We start from the raw sequence: 11656 nt of genomic DNA, 5'->3' as shown, positions 1-11656 counted from the left end.
AACACCTTTATTTAATTTCATCATGAAATAAAGCTTTATGACCTACGTAGCATAAAAGATATCCCTTAAAGGACCAGTCAACACAGTAGATTTGCATAATCAACAAATGCAAGATAACAAGACATTGCAATAGCACTTAGTCTGAACTTCAAATGAGTAGTAGTTTTTTTTTCTGACAATTTTAAAAGTTATGTCAATTTCCACTCTCCCTGTACCATGTGACAGCCATCAGCCAATCACAAATGCATACACGCTTATTCTGTGAATTCTTGCACATGCTCAGTAAGAGCTGGTGACTCAAAAAGTTTAAATATAAAAAGACTGTGCACATTTTGTTTAAAATTGCATGCTCTATCTGAATAATGAAAGTTAATTTTGACTTGAGTGTCCCTTTAAGGAACACGGTTTTTTAAAAAAAATAAAAACTGCAATAAAGGACTCTTTGCAGTAAGACTATGATCTTGCAGAAATCCACAGCTTGTTTCATTGCTGTGTGCTGGAATGTCCTAATCACAGCAATACAATGCAATTAGTGTTGGCTTGAAACTGTAAGACACATGGTTTAATGCTATTTAGTGTTAGAATGTTCATATCTTCTGAACAGAATTCAGTATGGCTTGTGAAAGAGAGGAGGCATTTTTAAAAGTATAATCAAGGAGATCTTTGTGTTTCTTGTTAATGGGCTTATTTGGAGGCCCTGCTTTGTTTGTTTATTTTTCCTTGTGAAAGTAATTACTAATGTCAGAGTTTATTTTTCCTTTTAGATAAAATGGAAAATTTGTAAATGTCATTTTTTTACATGTAAGATATAAAACTTAGCTTTTTTGTTTAGTTATATATTTAAAAAAAAGATTGTTTCTTATCTTTAACATGTGAACAACTGAGAAATTGGCTAAATTGCTTTATTAATAAGGTGTTAGGTCACCATTTGCCTATAGATTCATACAACTTTTGTCTCCGGTGCAATGTTGTACCATTTATTGCTTCAGAGATATTGGAAGAGGGAATCTGCCCACAGTGGTTTGATGATATTCAAATCAGATGGTTTAGCTGGCCAGGGCAGATGCTGAAATTGATCTTGGTGCTCCTCAAACCAAGGCTGAACTCTTTTGGCTGGTGTATGGGCAAATTTATCATTTTGAATATTGCAATATTTGAGAATAGGATGCACTTGATCACCCAGAATGTCAACGTACTTGCTTGTAGTTACTAAACCATAAGGGTAACGATGGGGCCAGCTGAATACTAAGATATGATGGCACAAATGATCACATATCCACCCCATGTTTAACAGTTGGAATATACAGTTATACTCTTCCTTGGGGGTTCTCCATACATAAACCTGACCTGCTTTTGGGAATAATGTGAATGATGACTCATTGGACCATATCACTCATTTCCAGTCTTCAGCTTTCCAGATTTTATGACCATCTTTTTCACATTTTTGTGTTGGTGTTTGCGTTTAAAATTTTAGCAATAGCAGCTCATCCATAGAGGTTGGCTTTGTGAAGTTCTCTGCAGTTTTTGTGGAAACAGGGTCTTTAAGGTGGATATTGAGTTCTGCTGTCACTTTTGCTGTTTGGACACAATCCTTTTTAGTTTCCGGCAGTCTATCATTCAATTCCATTTTTTGCCAATTAAGTTTTGCCATGCTTTGTGTAACTAGTCATACCATGGAGACTGTTGCTCTTGAAATGCCAAACTATGTGGCTGTTATGGATACAGAGGCTCCTGCTAAACAGGATCCCATGATTTGACTACTTTGGAAGTTTGACAAGTCACCAATTTTAAAGACTGTTTGTACCAAGCGCTGCTGCTGAACACAACTTGTGCAAAGAGAAGATAAACATAAGATAATTACAATGTTTGTTTGTTAGTTTTTTTCTCTCTAACCTACACAAATACTATAAACCCCAATAATATGTGTGTGTTTGTGTGTGTATGTGTGTATATATATATATATATGTGTGTGCGTGTGTGTGTATATATATATATATATATATATATGTGTGCGTGTGTGTGTGTATATATATATATATATATATATATATATACACATACATAGGCACGTGCAGCCTATTGCATTAGGGGGTGCACCCAAATGCACAAACACATACGTGCACGCATGCGCACACACACATACCTACACACACAAAACATTATTTTAATGAAGTTTGCATAATGTTTCTTTTCCATAAACATTATCTCATATTTAAATAATTGTTATAAAAGTTGCTAGCAGCCTATCTGGGAGTAAAGGGGTTAAAAAGAGCTGTGTCCTACTTTGAGCTGCATGGAGGGGGGCTGGAAACTCTTGCCCCATACAGCAGCACATCAAAAGAAACTGCAATGCATTAAAAATAAACATACTTTATTTAAAACACCCCCTGCCCTCTTACCTCGGTTCCTGTTGTATTGTCTTGCTGTAATTTTAGCAGTACCGCATTCGGGCAAGGAGAGGGGGGGTAAGTGACTACATATGATAGCCCTGTGTGTCTGGCACCGCATGCATGTGGGACTGATAAAGATGAGGGAGTCCAGTACAGCAGCTGGCAAGATTGCTATGGACCCCTGGTGCAGGGGATCATGGGTAGGAGCTGCATAGTACTATTAGGAGGTTGAGTGCATTAAGTCAATAATTAAATTGCTGCCCTACAAGCCATAATGGCTTTGTTTACTTAATTTGCAGCACCAATTACAAAATAAGCACAAAGCGCTGACAGTGCAGTTTGCAATGATTCCTTATTGTGCGGAGCAGTGTGTAAAAGCTGGGAGGCAACTGTCACCCTGGTCCCCCAAGCCCAGATTCCACCTGCCTAGCTTCCTGATTTGCCCGCCTTAAAAACAGCCCTGTTGATTATACACACATGCACACAGTGCTGAGAGTAAATCCAATTAAAGCAACAATACAAAAAAAGTATTTTAAAATAGACATAATGAAAAAAAATAGCAGTCATGTAGCTGTTTTAGTGCATTTACAGTTATTTTATGCTTTGTTTTATTTAGTCAGTAACATACCATACTTACTGTGGCTAACTTTATAAAGTATAGATTGCATTTTCAACCACCGACTGAGTAATGTAATTTGCCTTAATTGAGTAACTCAAGAGAATAACCTTACACAGAACTGAAATCACAAACAGAGATGGATATGATTGCATGTTTTTGCATTATAATGAATTAGAAAAGTTATTTGTTATGTTACACGGTTACCCAGTCTTTCCTCTCATTGATTGTTATTGATGGAAACTTAAAATAGTGTGTTTTGGGAGTGTGTTTTTCGAAACCTCAGTAAGTGCTGAGTAATCTTGCTTTAAAAAAAAAAATTACATTGTGCTTGATAGTCTGTGGCACACCACCATCCCAAAATTTTACAAAATCACACATTGTAGCCTAATACAGTGTATATATATATATATATATATATATATATATATATTGCTTCAGACTTGATAAAGGAAGGAACTCTTCCGAAAGCTTGTCATCTTATAAATGTATAGTTAGTCCAATAAAAAAAAGTATCATTGCTCAATGCAATACTCTTGTTATTTTGATATATATATATGTGTATATATATATGTGTATATATATATATATATATATATATATATATATATATATACATACACACACACACACACTGTACTGTGCTGTCATGCCATGCCTCCTACAAACTAAGTGTTGCGTGGCGCTGCGTGTAGAGCCAGCACTAGGCACGTGTTGTGGTGGGTGGGGGTTCCTTCCAAGTGTGAACATGGGTCGGGGAGGCGAGCTGCCGCTGCACAGTTACCCTCAGTCATCATCTCACCCAAAATAAAAAAACGGCCCAGAATAAAAAACAAGCAAAATTTAAAAAATATGTCACACTGTTGTCAGTCTGCCGCGGCACACCTGAGGATCTCTCACGGCACACTAGTGTGCCGCGGCACACTGGTTGAAAAACACGCCCTAAAGTGTCAGTTGTGGCTAAAAACAATTCTGTTAGGAAACCCTAACCTGATAGAATGTTCTGCATTATACTCAGATTTTCAGACTCCAGGGTATTCTCCAACCTTTTTGCAAATACATTCTTTATTAGCTTCTTTCAGATACAAATATGTAATTCACACCACATCCGATGAAACTCACAAACAATATCCCAGTTGTTCAGAAAACATGTTTTGCAGCATAATTTAAAGGGGCAGTCTAGTCAAAAATAAAATTGTGTGCCCTATGTGAATCATGAAAGTTTTAACAACTTTCCAATTTACTTTTATAATCAAATTTGCCTTGTTCTCATGGTATTCTTTGTTGAAAGCGAAACCTAGTAGTGCTAATTTCTAAGCCATTGAAGGCTGCCTCTGAAAGGGACGGTCTACTATAGAATTGTTATTGTTTTAAAAGATAGATAATCCCTTTATTACCCATTTCCCAGTTTTGCATAACCAACACAGTTATATTAATATACTTTTTACCTCTGTGATTACCTTGTTTCTAAGAACCTTCTTCCAGCCCCCCTGATCACATGACTGTGACTGTTTATTATCTATTGTCTTAAATTTAGCATTGTTTTGTTCTAAATCTTAAATAATCCCCTGTGCCTGAACACAGTGATATCTATATGGCCCACGTGTACTTTGTCTCTTTGTGTTCAAAAGGAATTTAAAGGGACAGTCAAGTATAAATTAAACTTTAATTATTCAGATAGGACTTTAAATTTTAATTGACTTTCCAATTTACTTTTATCATCAAATTTGCTTTCTCTTGTTAAGTGTATTCAGTCCACGGGTCATCCATTACTTATGGGATATATTCCCTTCCCAACAGGAAGTTGCAAGAGGATCACCCAAGCAGAGCTGCTATAAAGCTCCTCCCCTCACATGTCATATCCATTCATTCTCTTGCAACTCAACTAGATAGGACGTTGTGAGAGGTCTGTGGTGTTTTTTATACTTAGTTGATTTCTTCAATCAAAAGTTTATTTTAAATGTCACCGGAGCGTGCTGTTTGTTCTCAGGCAGTATTTGGAAGAAGAATCTGCCTGCGTTTTCTATGATCTTAGCAGAAGTAACTAAGATCCACTGGCTGTTCTCGCACATTCTGAGCAGTGGGGTAACTTTCAGAAAGGGAATAGCGTGTGGGGAATCCTGCAAACAAGGTATGTGCAGTAAATTATTTTTCTAAGGAATGGAATTGACTAAGAAAATACTGCTGATACCGATGTAATGTAAGTACAGCCTTAAATGCAGTAGCGACTGGTATCAGGCTGATGAATGTATGTACAATAAGTAATTTTCTAAGGAATGGAATTGACTAAGAAAATACTGTTAATACTGAGGTAATGTATGAGCCTTAACTGCAGTAGAAGCGACTGGTAGCAGGCTTATTAATAACACTACCTAACTTTTAAAGTGCGTGTTTAAAACGTTTACTGGCATGTTATTCGTTTTTTTTGTGAGGTACTTTGGTGATAAATCTTTTGGGGCATGATTTTCCACATGGCTGTCGTTTATTTCTACATAGAAACGATTAACTGAGGTTTCCCACTGTTGTAATATGAGTGGGAGGGGCCTATTTTAGCGCTTTTTTGCGCAGTAAAAATTCAGTTACAGTCTTCCTGCTTCTTCCTCCTTGATCCAGGACGTCTCTAGAGAGCTCAGGGGTCTTCAAAATTCATTTTGAGGGAGGTAATCAGTCACAGCAGACCTGTGACAGTGTGTTTGACTGTGATAAAAACGTTAATTGTTAAATTGATTATCCGTTTTGGGGTATTAAGGGGTTAATCATCCATTTGCTAGTGGGTGCAATGCTTTGCTAACTTAATACATTTACTGTGAAAATTTGGTTGCTATAATTGATTTGGTTCATTGTTATTTCAACTGTGATGATTTTTTGTGCTTCTTAAAGGCGCAGTAGCGTTTTTTATATTGCTTGTAAACTTATTTGAAAGGATTTTCCAAGCTTGCTAGTCTCATTGCTAGTCTGTTTAAACATGTCTGACACAGATGAATCTGTTTGTTCACTATGTTTGAAGGCCAATGTGGAGCCCCGCAGAAATATGTGTACTAAATGTATTGATGTCACTTTGAATAAAAGTCAAATTTTATCTGTAAAGAAATTATCACCAGACAACGAGGGGGAAGTTATGCCGACTAACTCTCCTCACGTGTCAGTACCTTCGCCTCCCGCTCAGGAGGCGCGTGATATTGTGGCGCCAAGTACATCAGAGAGGCCCATACAAATCACTTTGCAAGACATGGCTGCTGTTATGACAGAGGTGTTATCTAAATTGCCTGAATTAAGAGGCAAGCGCGATAGCTCGGGGTTAAGGACAGAGCGCGCTGATGATGATGTGAGAGCCATGTCCGATACTGCGTCACAATTTGCAGAACATGAGGACGGAGAGCTTCATTCTGTGGGTGACGGATCTGATCCAGGGAGACCGGATTCAGAGATTTCTAATTTAAAATTTAAGCTTGAGAACCTCCGTGTATTGCTAGGGGAGGTATTAGCGGCTCTGAATGATTGTAACACGGTTGCAATTCCAGAGAAAATATGTAGGTTGGATAGATACTTTGCAGTACCGGTGTGTACTGACGTTTTTCCTATACCTAAAAGGCTTACAGAAATTATTAGCAAGGAGTGGGATAGACCCGGTGTACCCTTTTCCCCTCCTCCGATATTTAGAAAAATGTTTCCAATAGACACCACCACACGAGACTTATGGCAGACGGTCCCTAAGGTGAAGGGAGCAGTTTCTACTTTAGCTAAACGTACCACTATCCCGGTTGAGGACAGTTGTGCTTTTTCGGATCCAATGGATAAAAAATTAGAAGGTTACCTTAAGAAAATGTTTGTTCAACAAGGTTTTATCTTACAGCCCCTTGCATGCATTGCGCCTGTCACTGCTGCGGCGGCATTCTGGTTTGAGTCTCTGGAAGAGGCCATTCACACAGCTCCATTGGATGAGATTATGGCCAAGCTTAAAGCACTTAAGCTAGCTAATGCATTTGTTTCTGATGCCGTTGTACATTTAACCAAACTAACGGCTTAGAACTCCGGATTCGCCATCCAGGCGTGCAGAGCGCTATGGCTTAAATCCTGGTCAGCTGACGTGACTTCTAAATCTAAATTGCTTAATATTCCTTTCAAAGGGCAGACCTTATTCGGGCCCGGCTTGAAAGAAATTATTGCTGACAGGAGGTAAGGGTCATACTCTTCCTCAGGACAGGGCCAAATCAAAGGCCAAACAGTCTAATTTTTGTGCCTTTCGTAACTTCAAGGCAGGAGCAGCATCAACTTCCTCCGCTCAAAAACAGGAAGGACCTGTTGCTCGTTACAGACAGGGCTGGAAAGCTAACCAGCCCTGGAACAAGGGCAAGCGGGCCAGAAAGCCTACTTCTGCCCCTAAGACAGCATGAAGAGAGGGCCCCCGATCCGGAAACGGATCTAGTGGGGGGCAGAATATCTCTCTTCGCCCAGGCTTGGGCAAGAGATGTCCAGGATCCCTGGGCGTTGGAGATCATATCTCAGGGATATCTTCTGGACTTCAAAGCTTCTCTTCCACAAGGGAGATTTCATCTTTCAAGGTTATCAGCAAACCAAATAAAGAAAGAGGCATTTCTACGCTGTGTGCAAGACCTCTTAGTAATGGGGGTGATCCACCCAGTTCCGCGGACGGAACAAGGGCAAGGGTTTTACTCAAATCTGTTTGTGGTTCCCAAGAAAGAGGGAACCTTCAGACCAATCTTGGACCTAAAAATCTTAAACAGATTCCTAAGAGTTCCATCATTCAAAATGGAAACTATTCGAACCATCCTACCCATGATCCAAGAGGGTCAATACATGACCACAGTAGACTTAAAGGATGCCTACCTTCATATACCGATTCACAAAGATCATTATCGGTACCTAAGATTTGCCTTTCTAAACAGGCATTACCAGTTTGTAGCTCTTCCCTTCGGGTTAGCTACGGCCCCGAGAATTTTTACAAAGGTTCTGGGCTCACTCCTAGCGGTGCTAAGACCGCGAGGCATAGCGGTGGCGCCGTACCTAGACGACATTCTGATACAAGCGTCAAGTTTTCAAATTGCCAAGTCTCATACAGAGATAGTTTTGGCATTTCTGAGGTCGCATGGGTGGAAGGTGAACGTGGAAAAGAGTTTTCACCACTCACAAGAGTCTCCTTCCTAGGGACTCTGATAGATTCTGTAGAAATGAAACTTTACCTGACAGAGGCCAGGTTATCAAAACTCTTAAATACTTGCCGTGTCCTTCATTCCATTCCACGCCCGTCAGTAGCTCAGTGCATGGAAGTAATCGGCTTAATGGTAGCGGCAATGGACATAGTACCATTTGCACGCCTGCATCTCGGACCCCTGCAATTATGCATGCTAAGTCAGTGGAATGGGGATTACTCAGATTTGTCCCCTCTACTAAATCTGGATCAAGAGACCAGAGATTCTCTTCTCTGGTGGCTTTCTCGGGTCCATCTGTCCAAGGGGATGACCTTTCGCAGGCCAGATTGGACAATTGTAACAACAGATGCCAGCCTTCTAGGTTGGGGCGCAGTCTGGAACTCCCTGAAGGCTCAGGGATTATGGACTCAGGAGGAGAAACTCCTCCCAATAAATATTCTGGAGTTGAGAGCAATATTCAATGCTCTTCTAGCTTGGCCTCAGTTAGCAACACTGAGGTTCATCAGATTTCAGTCGGACAACATCACGACTGTGGCTTACATCAACCATCAAGGGGGAACCAGGAGTTCCCTAGCGATGTTGGAAGCCTCAAAGATAATTCGCTGGGCAGAGTCTCACTCTTGCCACCTGTCAGCGATCTACATCCCAGGCGTGGAGAACTGGGAGGCGGATTTTCTAAGTCGCCAGACTTTTCATCCGGGGGAGTGGGAACTTCATCCGGAGGTCTTCGCTCAACTGATTCATCGCTGGGGCAAACCAGATCTGGATCTCATGGCGTCTCGCCAGAACGCCAAGCTTCCTTGTTAAGGATCCAGGTCCAGGGACCCGGGAGCGGCGCTGATAGATGCTCTGACAGCCCCTTGGGTCTTCAACATGGATTATGTGTTTCCACCATTTCCGATGCTACCTCGACTGATTGCCAAGATCAAACAGGAGAGAGCATCAGTGATTCTGATAGCGCCTGCGTGGCCACGCAGGACCTGGTATGCAGACCTAGTGGACATGTCGTCCTGTCCACCATGGTCTCTACCTCTGAGGAAGGACCTTCTAATACAAGGTCCTTTCAAACATCCAAATCTAATTTCTCTGAGGCTGACTGCATGGAGATTGAACGCTTGATCCTATCAAAGCGTGGCTTCTCGGAGTCAGTTATTGATACCTTAATACAGGCACGGAAGCCTGTTACCAGAAAAATTTACCATAAGATATGGCGTAAATATTTATATTGGTGCAAATCCAAGGGTTACTCATGGAGTAAGGTTAGGATTCCTAGGATATTGTCCTTTCTACAAGAGGGTTTAGAAAAGGGCTTATCTGCTAGTTTGTTAAAGGGACAGATTTCTGCTCTGTCTATTCTCTTACACAAACGTCTGGCAGAAGTTCCAGACGTCCAGGCTTTTTGTCAGGCTTTGGCTAGGATTAAGCCTGTGTTTAAGACTGTTGCTCCTCCATGGAGCTTAAACTTGGTTCTTAAAGTTCTTCAAGGGGTTCCGTTTGAACCCCTTCATTCCATTGATATTATGCTTTTATCTTGGAAAGTTCTGTTTTTGATGGCTATTTCCTCGGCTCGAAGAGTCTCTGAGTTATCGGCCTTACATTGTGATTCTCCTTATCTGATTTTCCATTCAGACAAGGTAGTTCTGCGTACTAAACCTGGGGTTTTACCTAAGGTAGTTTCTAACAGGAATATCAATCAGGAGATTGTTGTTCCATCATTATGTCCTAATCCTTCTTCAAAGAAGGAACGACTTTTGCATAATCTGGACGTAGTCCGTGCCCTGAAGTTCTATTTACAGGCAACTAAAGATTTTCGTCAAACTTCTTCCCTGTTTGTCGTGTACTCTGGTCAGAGGAGATGTCAAAAAGCTTCTGCAACCTCTCTCTCCTTCTGGCTTCGTAGCATAATACGTTTAGCCTATGAGACTGCTGGACAGCAGCCCCCTGAAAGAATTACAGCTCATTCCACTAGAGCTGTGGCTTCCACCTGGGCCTTTAAGAATGAGGCCTCTGTTGAACAGATTTGCAAGGCTGCAACTTGGTCTTCGCTTCACACTTTTTCAAAATTTTACAAATTTGACACTTTTGCTTCTTCGGAGGCTGTTTTTGGGAGAAAGGTTCTACAGGCAGTGGTTCCTTCCGTTTAAGTTTCTGCCTTGTCCCTCCCATCATCCGTGTACTTTGGCTTTGGTATTGGTATCCCATAAGTAATGGATAACCCGTGGACTGAATACACTTAACAAGAGAAAACATAATTTATGCTTACCTGATAAATTTATTTCTCTTGTAGTGTATTCAGTCCACGGCCCGTCCTGTCTTTTTAAGGCAGATCTAAATTTTAATTAAAACTCCAGTCACCACTGCACCCTATGGTTTCTCCTTTCTTGTCTTGTTTCGGTCGAATGACTAGATATGACATGTGAGGGGAGGAGCTATATAGCAGCTCTGCTTGGGTGATCCTCTTGCAACTTCCTGTTGGGAAGGGAATATATCCCATAAGTAATGGATGACCCGTGGACTGAATACACTACAAGAGAAATAAATTTATCAGGTAAGCATAAATTATGTTTTTTTCTCTTGGTATTCTTAGTTTAAACTAAACATAGGTAGGCTCATATGCTAATTTCTAAGCCTTTGAGGGCTGCCTCTTATCACATGCTTTTTAAATCTCTTTTCAACACAAAGAGACAGAAAGTACACGTGGGCTATATAGATAACACTGTGTTCAGGCACAGGGGGTTATTTAAGATCTAGCACAAACCAATGCTAAATTTAAGACAATAGATAATAAACAGTCACAGTCATGTGATCAGGGGGCTGGAAGAAGGTTCTTAGATACAAGGTAATCAGAGGTAAAAAGTGTATTAATATAACTGTGTTGGTTATGCAAAACTGGGGAATGAGTAATAAAGGGATTATCTATCTTTTAAAACAATAACAATTCTATGGTTGACTGTCCCTTTAATAATCCTGTGATAAGAGGCAGCCCTCAAGGGCTTAGAAATTAGCATATGAGCCTACCTATGTTTAGTTTAAACTAAGAATACCAAGAGAAAAAAGAAAATTTGATGATAAAAGTAAATTGGAAAGTTGATTAAAATTTAAATTCCTATCTGAATAATGAAAGTTTAATTTATGCTAGATTGTCCCTTTAAATCAATGCATTTAGATGGTTTTTCATATCTAGACAGCGCTAGTTTGTGTGCCATATAGATAACATTGTGTTCACTCCCGTGGAGTTATTTATGAGCCAGTACTGACTGATTGGCTAAAATGCAAGTCTGTAAAAAAAAACGGAGATAAGAGAGCAGTCTGCAGAAGTTTAGATATAAGGTAATCCCAAAGGTAAAAAGTATATTACTATAACAATGCTGTTTATGCAAAACTGTGGAATGGGTATTAAAGGGATTATCTATGTTTTTAAACAATAACAAATCTGCAGTAGGCTGTCCTTTTAAGAGAAAGTTGAAAACAGAAATCTC

The 11656-nt window shown here is 40.0% G+C and overlaps 1 protein-coding gene across 1 annotated transcript in view; it reads left to right on the top strand.

Moving 5' to 3' along the window:
- Window positions 1–11656, top strand: part of PDE4D (phosphodiesterase 4D) — a 943818-nt gene that overhangs the window by 8136 nt on the left and 924026 nt on the right. The gene's annotated exons all lie outside the window — the stretch shown is intronic.

Source organism: Bombina bombina, chromosome 2 (genome assembly GCF_027579735.1).
Source record: "Bombina bombina isolate aBomBom1 chromosome 2, aBomBom1.pri, whole genome shotgun sequence".
Lineage (NCBI taxonomy): Eukaryota > Metazoa > Chordata > Amphibia > Anura > Bombinatoridae > Bombina > Bombina bombina.
This window is presented reverse-complemented; position numbering and strand designations above follow the sequence as displayed.